We start from the raw sequence: 12,084 nt of genomic DNA, 5'->3' as shown, positions 1-12,084 counted from the left end.
ACAGCAGGGAGGAGCTTTAGGGGCATGGCAACACAATAGGGAGGAGCTTTAGAGGTGTGGCAGCAAGGTAGGGAGGTGCTTAAGGGACGTGGCCATGTCAAAATGTTGTGTGCACCTGCTCTATGGTGCGTAATTTTTTATTTTTTTTTATATGACAAAAACAGACTGGATCTGCTGGAGTTTGGAGACACTTTGCCGTTCTGTGTCTGACATCATCCTGGCCTGGAAGTTAAATATTTGAGAGTTAATTATTAAGGAGGCAGGGGGGTGGTTAAGGGAGGGTGTGGGAGTCAGAACAGAGTCAAGACACTGAGCTTCTGCGCCGTCTAGGTGAGTGTGTGTGCTTGTGTGTGTGTGCATGTGTGTGTGTGTGCTTGCTTTGGACAGCCTATGGATTGGACGGTATTTTGGGAGGGGGGCTGAGGCAGGTGAACGTTCCCCCGGGACTCCGCTGGACCCTCCTCATCAGTTGTGGCACGGGGGTGGCAGGGAGAGTGTGCCAGCATTGGATGCAGCCGTGGGAGAGGATGTTCTGTTGGACCTGTGAGGCTGACCTTCAGGTGCCCGCTAGCACTAACCCTGCTGGGATCCAGGGCACCCAGTATCTGACTCTCCAGCTTAACCGAACCACAGAAGCACCATCCCGCATTTACTTAGTAGATGCTTTCATCTAAAAGTGACATACAATTCGAAAGGCAGTGTCAGCCAGTCCCTGGATAAAATGACGGGCCTTGCTCAAGGGACCAATGGTGACATCACTGCTGGGATTTGAACCAGGGACCTAATGATCACAGCATCCGAACCCACTAAGCCACACACCACAGCTAAAGTACAACCTTAATAAAACCCTCATATCTCCACTGCCAATGAAACCAGTAAAATGCAGCATTTATGTAGTGCATCCTTAAAGACTCAGCTGACAATAATGGGGTTAGATTAGAGTGATATCTGTCCTGCGTCCCAATGACCTTTCTGTCATTAGCCTGTGATTTGGGTGTGGGAAATGCAGAAGAGGAGGCGGAGGAGTATTTGTACACAAAGCCTTTTGAAGTCATTTAGGGTAAATTTCTCTGGCAGGTACCGTTTATGTCAAATTCCACCCTTCCTCCTTCGTTCCTTTGCCCTAAAGGGATCCTTCCCACACAGACAGTTATTTGGACCCTTAAACAGCTTTGCATTGGCAAACTCTGAGAGTCAGAGAGAGATACAAACAGCTTCGCTAGTAATTAAGTTTGGCCCACCTGCATATGTGAAGAATTTGAAGCATCTTCTCGTTTTCTGAACAAATCTCAAATCTGTTCGGTCTTAGTCATCTGCCCTGGAATCAGCAGCGGTGTTTGGCAACATTCAAACCATGTATTTGTGTGGGGCCCCTGAGGTCTGGGGGCCCCCTGTTGGCCCCATACAGTCACTACACTAGGGGGAGCAGGGGGCCTCATACTGACTTTTTGAGTAGGGCCCCAAAAACGAACTTGCCACTGCACCTCTCGTCAGTGTGGGGCTTAGCGGTGGGCACTGTTATATACAAGGTGGATTTAATTCCTCAAAGGTTCATCGAGATCTTGAGGAAAAGCCCGAATGCCAGCATGAAGCTGCTTCTCTCTGGCAGCCTCAGGCTGTCACTGAACGCTAAGGGATCCTGTCGTCTTTTTTCAGGGCATTTTTCCCAGCATGGAAGAGTAACTGCTTTCTGTTAACAGTCAGCTTCCGCCTAGCCATTTGCGGGGAGAACAAACTTGTAAAGACGACAATGTCCACACAGAGAAAGGTGGGGGGGGGGGAGAGCAGGCCTGAGGCAGGAAGTATGAGGGGTGGGAGGTTGTGTGTGTCTGTCTGTGGGGGGGTGGGTTGACCCAAATCATCAGCAGCGTTCCGGCAGATCGAGATTAAGCACAAGGAGTTCTGTAGGGATTAAGCGATTGAGAAGAAGAGCTACTCCCAGTGAGGCCAATTACACTGGAGCTTTGTGGCCCCGCCTCCCACAACACGACCCAGTGGAGCTGAGGGGCGCTGCTGAGAACCCCACGGGATGGTCTACATCAGTGGACCTGCCCAAATTTCCCAGCATGCAAAGCCTGCCTTCAACCTGCAGCCAACGACCAGAGCAGATGCAATCATAGCTATTCCATCCATCCATCCATCCATCCATCCATCCATCCATCCGAATGACTTATTCAGTACAAGGTTGAGAGTTACATTTTTTAACTTGGAAAGTCTGAGGGTCTTCTGCAAACCTTCTTTTAAAGTGAAAGACCAGGACAAGGGAAGTAACTGGAATATTTGATGCAGCGAAGTAGCATTACATTAGCTTTAAAAAGTAAATGTTTTAAAATAGAATGAAAATATAGAAATGACCATTTGTAAATATCCAGGTGCCCCGTTTTATAATACATGAGGTGTCACTCTATTCACTGTTAACACAACATAACGTTCCCCAACAGCCATGGGGAAATATACTACGAGCAAGTGACAAGAGGAAAGTTTCCAAAGCATCCGACTTAAAGTGCAAAACATTTTAGGGCAATGTGAGATGGGGGGGTTGGACATAGGGGTTTGTGTGCAATGTGCATGTAAACAATGAGACATGAAGAAAAGGTAAGTTCTGACTCTCCTGTATTTCAGGGCATGGAATATTAATCTCAATACTGTGTTTCCATTTAAAGAACATTTTTTGGTGGGACGTCAGTGCGGTGGGTGGCACGGATGCTGGCCACTCCCATAAGGGGCAGCTTAAGAAATTAAGGTGCTAATTAATGGGTGGGGTGGGGATCAATCAGTTTGATTGGCGCATTCACTCCCGTAACAGCCAATGGATGATGTCTTTCACGGCTCGGCGAGTCCAGGTGCGTGAGTCAGGTCCGCTCCTACACGCTCGGCTTGACACCGAGGCTGATGACGCCCCGCGGAAACTCCCCTAAAAAAACAAAAAACGAAAAACAGGGGGGGGGGGGCATTCTCTGCCGATTTGCCACCGTAAGCACAACCCGCCTAATCGGCACGGGTGTCGCGAAGGGCTTTTTTACGGGACCGCTGTCCTTTACGGGCTGGGAGCCTGGGGAGTCACAGATGTGTTTGAGGTGGGGTGCAGGTTTCTCCACCCCCTACTCCCTGGGGGGTCTGAGGACGGAACTCTGAAACCCAGGGAGCGACCGGCTGCCAGAACACCGCCGAGTCCTAATTTGACGGGACTGGGTCAGCGCAAAGCGGCGTGTAAAAATATCCCCCCTCTTTGTGAAGGCACGGCGGGGGGGCACTCTCACTTTCCAACTAGAGGGGGGAACCGCGTGGCACTCCTGCCCGTGGTTTTTGGGGGGGTGGACTACACTTGGGTGTCTCCCATCAGCACCGATCCCAGCGGAACCGCAAATGGCATACCATCGCAGCTCGAATTCCAAACGGCATTATCTGGCTTGACAAACTGCCGAGGGGGCGTTTCCGGCTAAGCGACGACAGCGTCTCTGCGCTTTCTGCCGTCTCCACGCTGCCGCCGTGATCGAACATGTCTTCCTGTGATCGCTTTTGCCGATGAAGTCTCTCTGCCGGCTTCTTCCCGTACTCCCTGATGGCGAGATGAGAGCTGCAGGGTTTCTGTGGGGAAATGACTGTGGTTTTCACCGTGCTCCTGAGCTTAGTGGAAAATTCTAGACCAGAGTTTCAGCACTAGAGGAGTCTGCCGCACGCTGGCGTGAAATGAGCGGCACGTCAATAAACTAGATTTACTTTTAATTAAGCAGCTGCAAAACTTTAATGGGCTTATTTAACACAAACACGTTCGTTAGCGATTTCTGTCTTTTTCCCTCATTAGATATGACCGTGTTGGTGTTTTAATGCTTTTTTACCTTGCCTGATTATGGGGGCTCAGTAGATATCACCTTAGGCTAACGCCTCCTGGCTTGGGGGATGCATCCTGCCCCCAGTGCTCTGTGGAGCCTGAATAGCCCAAGCAGGGAGCTTGATACTGTAAGAAGCACAGGAGTGTCTGTATATTTTACTTTCCTAACGATTTTAGGGAACTTTTATGATAAATAACAGCAAACACCCCTTAATTTACTTTGTCAGACCCGTAATAAAATGAGGCTTTTTCTGTTGTTGTTAATGTCAGACAACTAAATGAAGATTTATGAACGGCAGAGTCTTTAAGATCAGTAGCTGGGCCTGTGACATCAGCAGTGAAGGGAACTGCGAAAACTGAACAAAAGGAAGTGAAGGGAAACTATGCAGGAAGCCCGTGACAGGAATGAGTTATGGGAACCAATGTATGGAAACAGTGAAGGAAACCAATATAGAGAACCTTCGTAGGGAACAAGTAAAGAAACCATCGAAGGGAACCAATATAATGAATCAGTAAAGGGAACCAGGGAAGATAATTAATATCAAGCACCACCAAAGGAACCAATAAAAAAATGTAGGGAACCTATGGATGGAACCAATGTAGAAAACCAGTGAAGGAACACATGAAGGAAATCAATGTAGGGAACCTACGAAGTAGACCAGTGAAGAGAACCATCCATTTTCCAAACCGCTTATCCTACTGGGTCGCGGGGGGTCCAGAGCCTATCCCGGGAGCAATGTAGTGAACAAGCAAAGGAACTATTGAAGGGAACCAGTGAAGCAAAGATATGTCAGGAACTAGTGAAATGAACCTGTGTAGGGAACTAGTGAAGGGAACCAGTGAAGGGCACCGGTGACAGTCCTTTGTATAACACAGACAGTGAAGGCTTGCCTGATGTCACCTCATGCAAATGAGGCTTTTTCATTGTATCAGCAACTTAAGCTCCAGGTAAAAGAGACAATGTGACAAGAAAAATTCACATTGCACATAATAGCTGACGATTTTTAAGATTAGCGAGATCCTGAAACGCGAGCGGGGGCTCTTGTTCGATAAAGCAATTTCCACAAAAGCGATAATGAGATTGATTTATTTCATTTGAGTCGAAACAGTTACATGGGGCAGGCGTCTTGCTCGGAATTCCCTGGGCGTTGCTCGAGCGCCGCTCTCGTTCGACAGCATACTGTCGTGGGCTCGGCCCAGCCCCAGTACCTCTCTCTAGCTGTAGAGTGTCTCCACGCTTTGGGTTCAGGCCTTTGCTCCTGTGTCTTCAGTAGCCACATCATAGCTCGCTATACAATGTTACTTGGTGCTACAGTCACGTGTACTATAGCGGTGTAATGGAATGGGGCCCTCTTTCTGCTGTTCCTTTGAACAGAAGGTTGTTGGTTTGAGTCTCACGGTCCATAGACTAGCCACATCTCTGTTCGGCATTTATGCAAGGTCCTTAACCCTAGAATCATGCTCTAGGATGGTACGGTGGCTCAGAGGGCAGTACTGAGGTCATGTTTGTTTCTGTTCTCCTTACGTATATGGGGCACCCTGTGTGATCCCCTGTGTCCTTCCACAGTCCAAAAACACGATGTCACCTATTTCCTACCCTGTACTTCTTCGGGGGAGATGTGGCTAGTCTATGGACCGCGGGACTCAAACCAACAACCTTCTGTTCAAAGGAGGTTCCAAGATGTATGGGATACTATACTGCATATCTGGACATGGAAGATTGAAGAGGGCTGCGGTGAGAGCAATGAGGACCTTGGTGACAATACTGTCATATGGCGAAGTAAAAAAAAAGACTGTCTGTGAAAATGAGCTCAGGGGAATAAAGGTGCTTTTCAAGGAACTAAAGAAGTTATATACAGGATCATATGCAGGGGCGGGACCACATGGGAACTGGCCCCATCTGACCCCCCAAGTACCCCTTCTGGTGTCGCTCACTGACATAAAACACATCTTTGGCTAATGACAAGGTTGGCCCCTCTTCTGCCCCGAGACTTTAAAAAAATCCTAGAATTGCCCCTGGCGACGGAAGTGGAGTAATTTCATGGTAAAATTCCTTCAAAAGCCACTAATGTAAGCTGTAATTATGGAATACGTGGAACATCAGATGAGACACACGCACCGATGGTCTGACGATGCTTTTCCCTGTCAGTCAGGGGCATGTGGAGATGTACACCCCCCCCCCCCCCCCCCGTTCCAGATGAAGCGCTCTGTGTAATAACATGCCGGCCGGGGGAATCTGCAGCACACGTTAGCCCCCTCTGCACGCTTGCCTTGATGAAGACAGAGGCTCTAATTGATGTTAAACAAACCACTGACCCAGACAGGGCTGGAGCTCTCATCAGTGCTAAATGCACACGCGCACACACACACACACACACACACACATACATTATGGCATACACACTAGTGCGCACACACAATAAAACAAACGTACACGTTAACGCATACATACAATAATGCACGCACTGGCACACACACTAACATGCGAGCATGCATACAATAATGCACGCACACACTAAGGCATATACAGACATTAATGCACACTCTGGCACATACACTAGCATGCATGCAAATGCACAAACACTAATGCACACTTGCATATGTTAACACGCAGACACACAAGTAAAGAAATGCACATGCACAGTAAAAAAACATGCACACATACACACACTAACTCTCATACACTAATGCACACGCTAACAGCCACACTCCAACCACTCATATGTAACTTTCCCAGATGGGGGAGTTGGGGCTGAAATCTGTAAGCAGCCGGGGATGTGATGTCCAGTGAGAATTGCAGACGGTGTTCAGAAGCCTGCATGCCGCGCGTCACGCAGTGCTTCGACACGGTCAGGAATATGCAGCCGCCCCCCCGTGCGGCAGCGTTTTGGGATGCTCGCCAGGGGAAGGGCATGTGCTGGCATGCCAGCGGGAGAGAGACACCAAGGGCCCCCACTCCAACCCCCCTACGGAGGAACCTGCCCCCCCCACCTTGGGATTAGATCAGCTATCTGAAGGTGATCCTGGGCTGAACTGTAACCAACTTCAACAGCCTCCCCACCCCCTAATGTCCCTCATCCGTCTCCAGATAGCGGGCAGAGAATGCCCATGAGTGCCAGCTTACAGGATCCCCCCCCCCCCCCCCCCCCCCCCCCCCCCCCCGCCCATTTCCTGCCGCTCACTGTTTTTACGCTGTTTTGCCGCTTCATTCTGACATGTTTCCTGTACACTCTGTGCACCTCCAATTTTCCCCATGTGGGGGGGGGGGGTAGTTTCGAGAGGGATAAAATAAATCTGGGGGGGGGGGCGTCTGGCGTCCATGGGTAAGAGAAGCCGGCGATATGAGGCCCTTTCTGGCCCTGCCCGGGGGCCCCACTGATGCTCTCCTGCTCGTAAAGACACTCCTGTGCCCATCTGTCAGCGTGTTGGTGAGAGTCCAGTCATGGCCAGCGGGGGGGGGGGATCCATTACCCTAAAGACACTTAATCAGAGGCTCCAACTCCTGCGCGTTCGATGCCTATAATTATATCAATCCTTTTTAGCAACTGGCACTTGTTAATGCGATTAAATCCTTCCCCGGGCGGCCGATTCTGCTCTTAAGGGGGAAGTCACCATATGAAAGGGGGGGTCTTGCTGGATCTCCTGATGCCCCCCCCCCCGAGCTTCCCCTGGGCTGTCAGTCAGCTCTTGGCCCGATTTCAGCCTACCCAGCGCCCTACCCCTTGGTGCGTCCCGGTATAATCTTCCTGTGACCTGATTGGCTCATTCTTTCACACCCTCACTGGGATGCCAGGGCGAGGTGTCCGCATTACCTCATGCGGAGGGAGAAGGGGAGATGGAGTGAGGGAGAGCCAGAGGGAGTGGGAAGTGATGAGACAGGAAGAGAAAGAGATGGAGAGAGACAAAGAAAGACAGGAAGAGGGAGGAAGACGGTGGGAGAGACAGAGGAAAAAGGCAGAGTGGCGGAGAGAGAGAGGGAATGGGAGGTGGTGAGACAGGGAAAGAAAGACAGAGTGAGAGAAAGAAATAGAGGAAGAGAGACAGAGGGAGATGGAGGGAGAGAGAGAACGACAGAGAGAGAGAAATTGACAGAGTGGGAGAGAGATAAGGGGCACTGCCTTCAGCAGGAGCATCCCGAGGAATTTCCCCATTCTGGGCACATTTTGTGTGATGTCGGCATGTTGCGTAACACGCTACATGCTACCAGCTAACAGCAGCAAGCTGGCTCAACAGGGTGCCGACTAACAGAAAGGGGCTCTAAAGCATCTCTTCCTTTTAGCCATTAAGCCAACCTATATCATCGTTGTAAGGCCCCCGAGTGCCCAAAGCTCTGGTAATTTTGGCATAAGCTGATTCTGATCAGTGGTGATAGCCTGCCCCCCCCCCCCCCCCCACCCCCAGACTGTAACTCTAACAGAATGATGGTCATTAGCGGGATGCTGTTTCGCGGTTTTGCACTAAAGCCCCTGGCAGTCATCCGCTTGGACATAAAGTTTTCAATGAGTTTTTCTTGTATTTGCTGAGGGAGAGATGGTGGCCGCGAGGGGGGGGGGGGGAGGAGGGGGGGCATTGCTGTGCAGTTTGCGCTGATTCACGCGACTGGCTCAGCTGTTTTCTTAATGGCAGTCATGTAACCCCACACACAGGGTCTGGGTTAGACCCGATAGAACTGGCTGGGACCGGTCTGGTCTGAGGGTCCGGAAGGCGGTGCTGTGTGGGGCAGGCAGGTGGGGGGTTGTACTTGCCTGCTGCCCCCCGCACCCCCCTGGCCTTATCTCCACGGGTCCACCGGCAGTGGATCATCAGAGGATGTGCAGCTTTTCCTTCCTGTCCTTCACAAGCTGGCCCCTAGTGCCACACGCGCACGAGCGCACACAAACACACACACAAACACACACACAAACACACACACAAACACACACACACAAACACACACACAAACACACACACAAACACACACACAAACACACACACACACACACAGGTTTGCAATTATATCTTTGTGGGGACTCTCCATTCATTTCTATGGAAAACTGTATCCTAACATGAGAACCTTAACCCCTACCCAGCCCATAAGTAGCCAAACAAAATATGAGACTTTTGGCATTTTTAGTTTATTGACTGAATTCACAGATCTTTATGGGGACCTGAGAAATGGTCTCCATAACGTCAAAATAACAGGTTTTATCATGTAGTATAAACACAATCCACACACACCAGGCACCAGGGGCTGTTCCTGTCACGGGTACCGGGACATACCCTCCAAGGACACAAATGGGGGAGGGGGGGGTGTGCAAAGGCAGCCATCCAGGATTCTGAAAGCCCCCCTGTTCCGCTCTCCTTTTTCAAATGGAAAATGGTGGGGGTCACACGGTGCTTCATTGTAATCTGAAATTTCAAACAACCCATGGTCCAGTGTGACCCCCCACTGCACACCGGAGGGTTGGTGATGCTTGGGTCTTCCCTGGCTGACACATAGTGCCCGGAGTGTACCCAGAATGTGCCCAGAGTGTACCCGGAATGTACCCGAGAGTGTGCCCAGAGTGTGCCCGGAATGTACCCAGAGTGTACCCGGAATGTACCCGAGAGTGTGCCCAGAGTGTGCCCGGAATGTGCCCGGAGTGTACCCGAGAGTGTGCCCAGAGTGTACCCGGAGTGTACCCAGAATGTGCCCAGAGTCTGTCCGTAGTGTGCCCTGAGTGTGCCCGCAGTGCACCCGGAATGTACCCAGAGTGTACCCGAGAGTGTGCCCAGAGTGTACCTGGAGTGTGCCCGGAATGTACCCGGAGTGTACCCGGAGTGTGCCCGGAATGTACCCGGAGTGTACCCGGAGTGTGCCCGGAATGTACCCGGAGTGTGCCCGGAGTGTACCCGGAGTGTACCCGGAATGTACCCGGAGTGTACCTGGAGTGTGCCCGGAATGTACCCGGAGTGTGCCCGGAATGTACCTGGAGTGTGCCCGGAATGTACCCGGAGTGTACCCGGAATGTACCCGGAGTGTACCCGGAGTGTGCCCGGAATGTACCTGGAGTGTGCCCGGAATGTACCCGGAGTGTGCCCAGAATGTGCCCGGAGTGTACCCGGAATGTGCCCGGAGTGTGCCCGGAATGTGCCCGGAGTGTGCCCGGAATGTGCCCGGAGTGTGCCCGGAATGTGCCCAGAGTGTGCCCGGAATGTGCTCGGAGTGTGCCTGGAGGTGGACGCCATATGGGGAGGGGATTTCATAAATGGGCAGTTTGTATGGGAGCAGATTTTACAGCATCGGCTGTTTTTTTTATTTGTGTCTCTTGCTCTCTTCAGTGACAAATCCATGGCTGCCCCCATCCCCATTGTGGGACCCCCTGCAAATCTCTCATCCCTGGCGGTGGGACCTTTCCTCCAGTGTCACCAGTGATCACTTCGTGGGGTGTTTGGGAAGAGCCCGCGCCATCCCTGGAAGACCCCCCCCCCTCCCCACACACACACACACACAGCAGGGGGGAATATGACTGGGGAACCAGGACCGGGGGGGGGGGACACTAAGGACTGTCCTAACGTGTGTGTGTGGTGTGTGTACGATGGGATGGTCAGCAGCTGGTGTATAAAGGGCACGCTTTTGGTGGGGGCCGACTGTCATTGTAGTGCAGGGGTCAGATCCTCTTTACAGATGCCCCATTCTGGCCCGGCAATGGGGGGGGGGGGGGGGGATTGTCAGGGGCCTTCCCGTATAGGCCCCTCCCCCCACCCCCACTCCATGTTGCCTCCACTCGCCGCTTCCTGTCCGAGATCCCACCGGTAAGAAGGAGCCCCATCCCTTGCTGCGAGGAAAAGCAAACATGAGGCCTGCTACTCTGTGCCGCCCCCCCCCCACCCCACTGCAAAAACAACACCCATGCCTTTTCAGGTTTCAGCCCCCTCGCTCCTCACAACCCCGTGATAGGTCCTGAATGCCACTGGAGCGACAGGGGCGGCGCGAAGTTGGAATCGGCATAGCTTAGCACATAGCTTAGCACATAGCTTAGCACATAGCTTAGCATTTAAGTTCAGTGTATATTTATGTAAGGAAATACCTTGAGAGCTTTGAGGGGCTGCTAGAACGCGCCAATTTGGGCCTGACCCACTCCCTGCCCATCCTGTCTCAGAGCCAACCCTGTGGTTTGGGTGGGGGGGGTGTGTAAAAAAGACTAGTTTAGACTCTTCACCTGCAGTCACCGTTTTAGCTGAAGACCTCAGAGTTAGCCATGCACAGAGGCGCAGACACATGCGCCCGACGCGTACCGCGCGTTTTCCCCTGATGCCACCCCCCCCCCCCCCCCCCCCCCGAGATAGAACGTGTTGCAACAGAAATGGGAGTATGTGAAAGCACCCATTTAGCCTGCCAACCACCCCCCGCCATACACACTGTATTTGAGTTGGCAGGGGAGGATAAGTCTTCCTCATTTCACTGTCACTCCATGACCCTGATGGGGAGGGGGCTTCCTGGAAGGTTCCAGACCAAGAAAGTTGGGGGTGGGGTGGGGGGGGGGGGGCAGGCCCTCTCTGCCTGAACATGAAGCATGCAGATATGCAGATAATGGGGAGGGAGAAATTAGGCCTGGGTGCCCCTTTCACCCTCCTCCCCGGCAAATAATAAAACCTCACACTGCTCACCTCCAAAAAAAAAAAAAAAAAAAACATAGGCTGTTTATTGCCATAGTCCTGCAAAGAATCTGTTTCAGGAAAGTCTTTTTTGGTGGGCTGGGGGGGGGGGGGGGTGATGGCTGCTGTTCTGATCTATTCGTTAAGCGGGTCTAATGTGAATGCACCGCTGGGGTATATTTTAACCCCGGTGATCGTAAGTTGCAATAAATGTGACCCACCGAAACAAACAGCTCCCCACTTGCGGCCTGGGGGCCTTAAATAGGCCTTTCTGCTGCTGTGAGACGCACCGTATCCCTAAACGGGCCATTGGGATAAAAAAACAGCTTATCGCTGGTGGGGAAGGCGAGGTAGGGAGCAGAACCAGCAGAGCACAGCTGCTTCTTCTCTATTCATTTTTTCCATCAGCTGATGGGTGTCTGTCAAAGAGGAACCCCCCCCTCCTCTGCCCACAACCACCCAGTCATGCTCAGGAAAATAGAAGATGCGTAAATATACATATGTAGCAGACGCTTTTATCTGAAGATTGAGAAAGATGGGCTGGCCAGGGATTGGAGTATTTGGGGGGTTAAGGGCCTCAGTCAGGGGCCCAGTGGGGGAATCACTCGGCCAGCTGCAGGATTTGAACCAACTAC

This window comes from Brienomyrus brachyistius, chromosome 18 (genome assembly GCF_023856365.1).
Source record: "Brienomyrus brachyistius isolate T26 chromosome 18, BBRACH_0.4, whole genome shotgun sequence".
In the NCBI taxonomy this organism is placed as follows: domain Eukaryota; kingdom Metazoa; phylum Chordata; class Actinopteri; order Osteoglossiformes; family Mormyridae; genus Brienomyrus; species Brienomyrus brachyistius.
Note: the sequence above shows the minus strand (reverse complement) of the source record.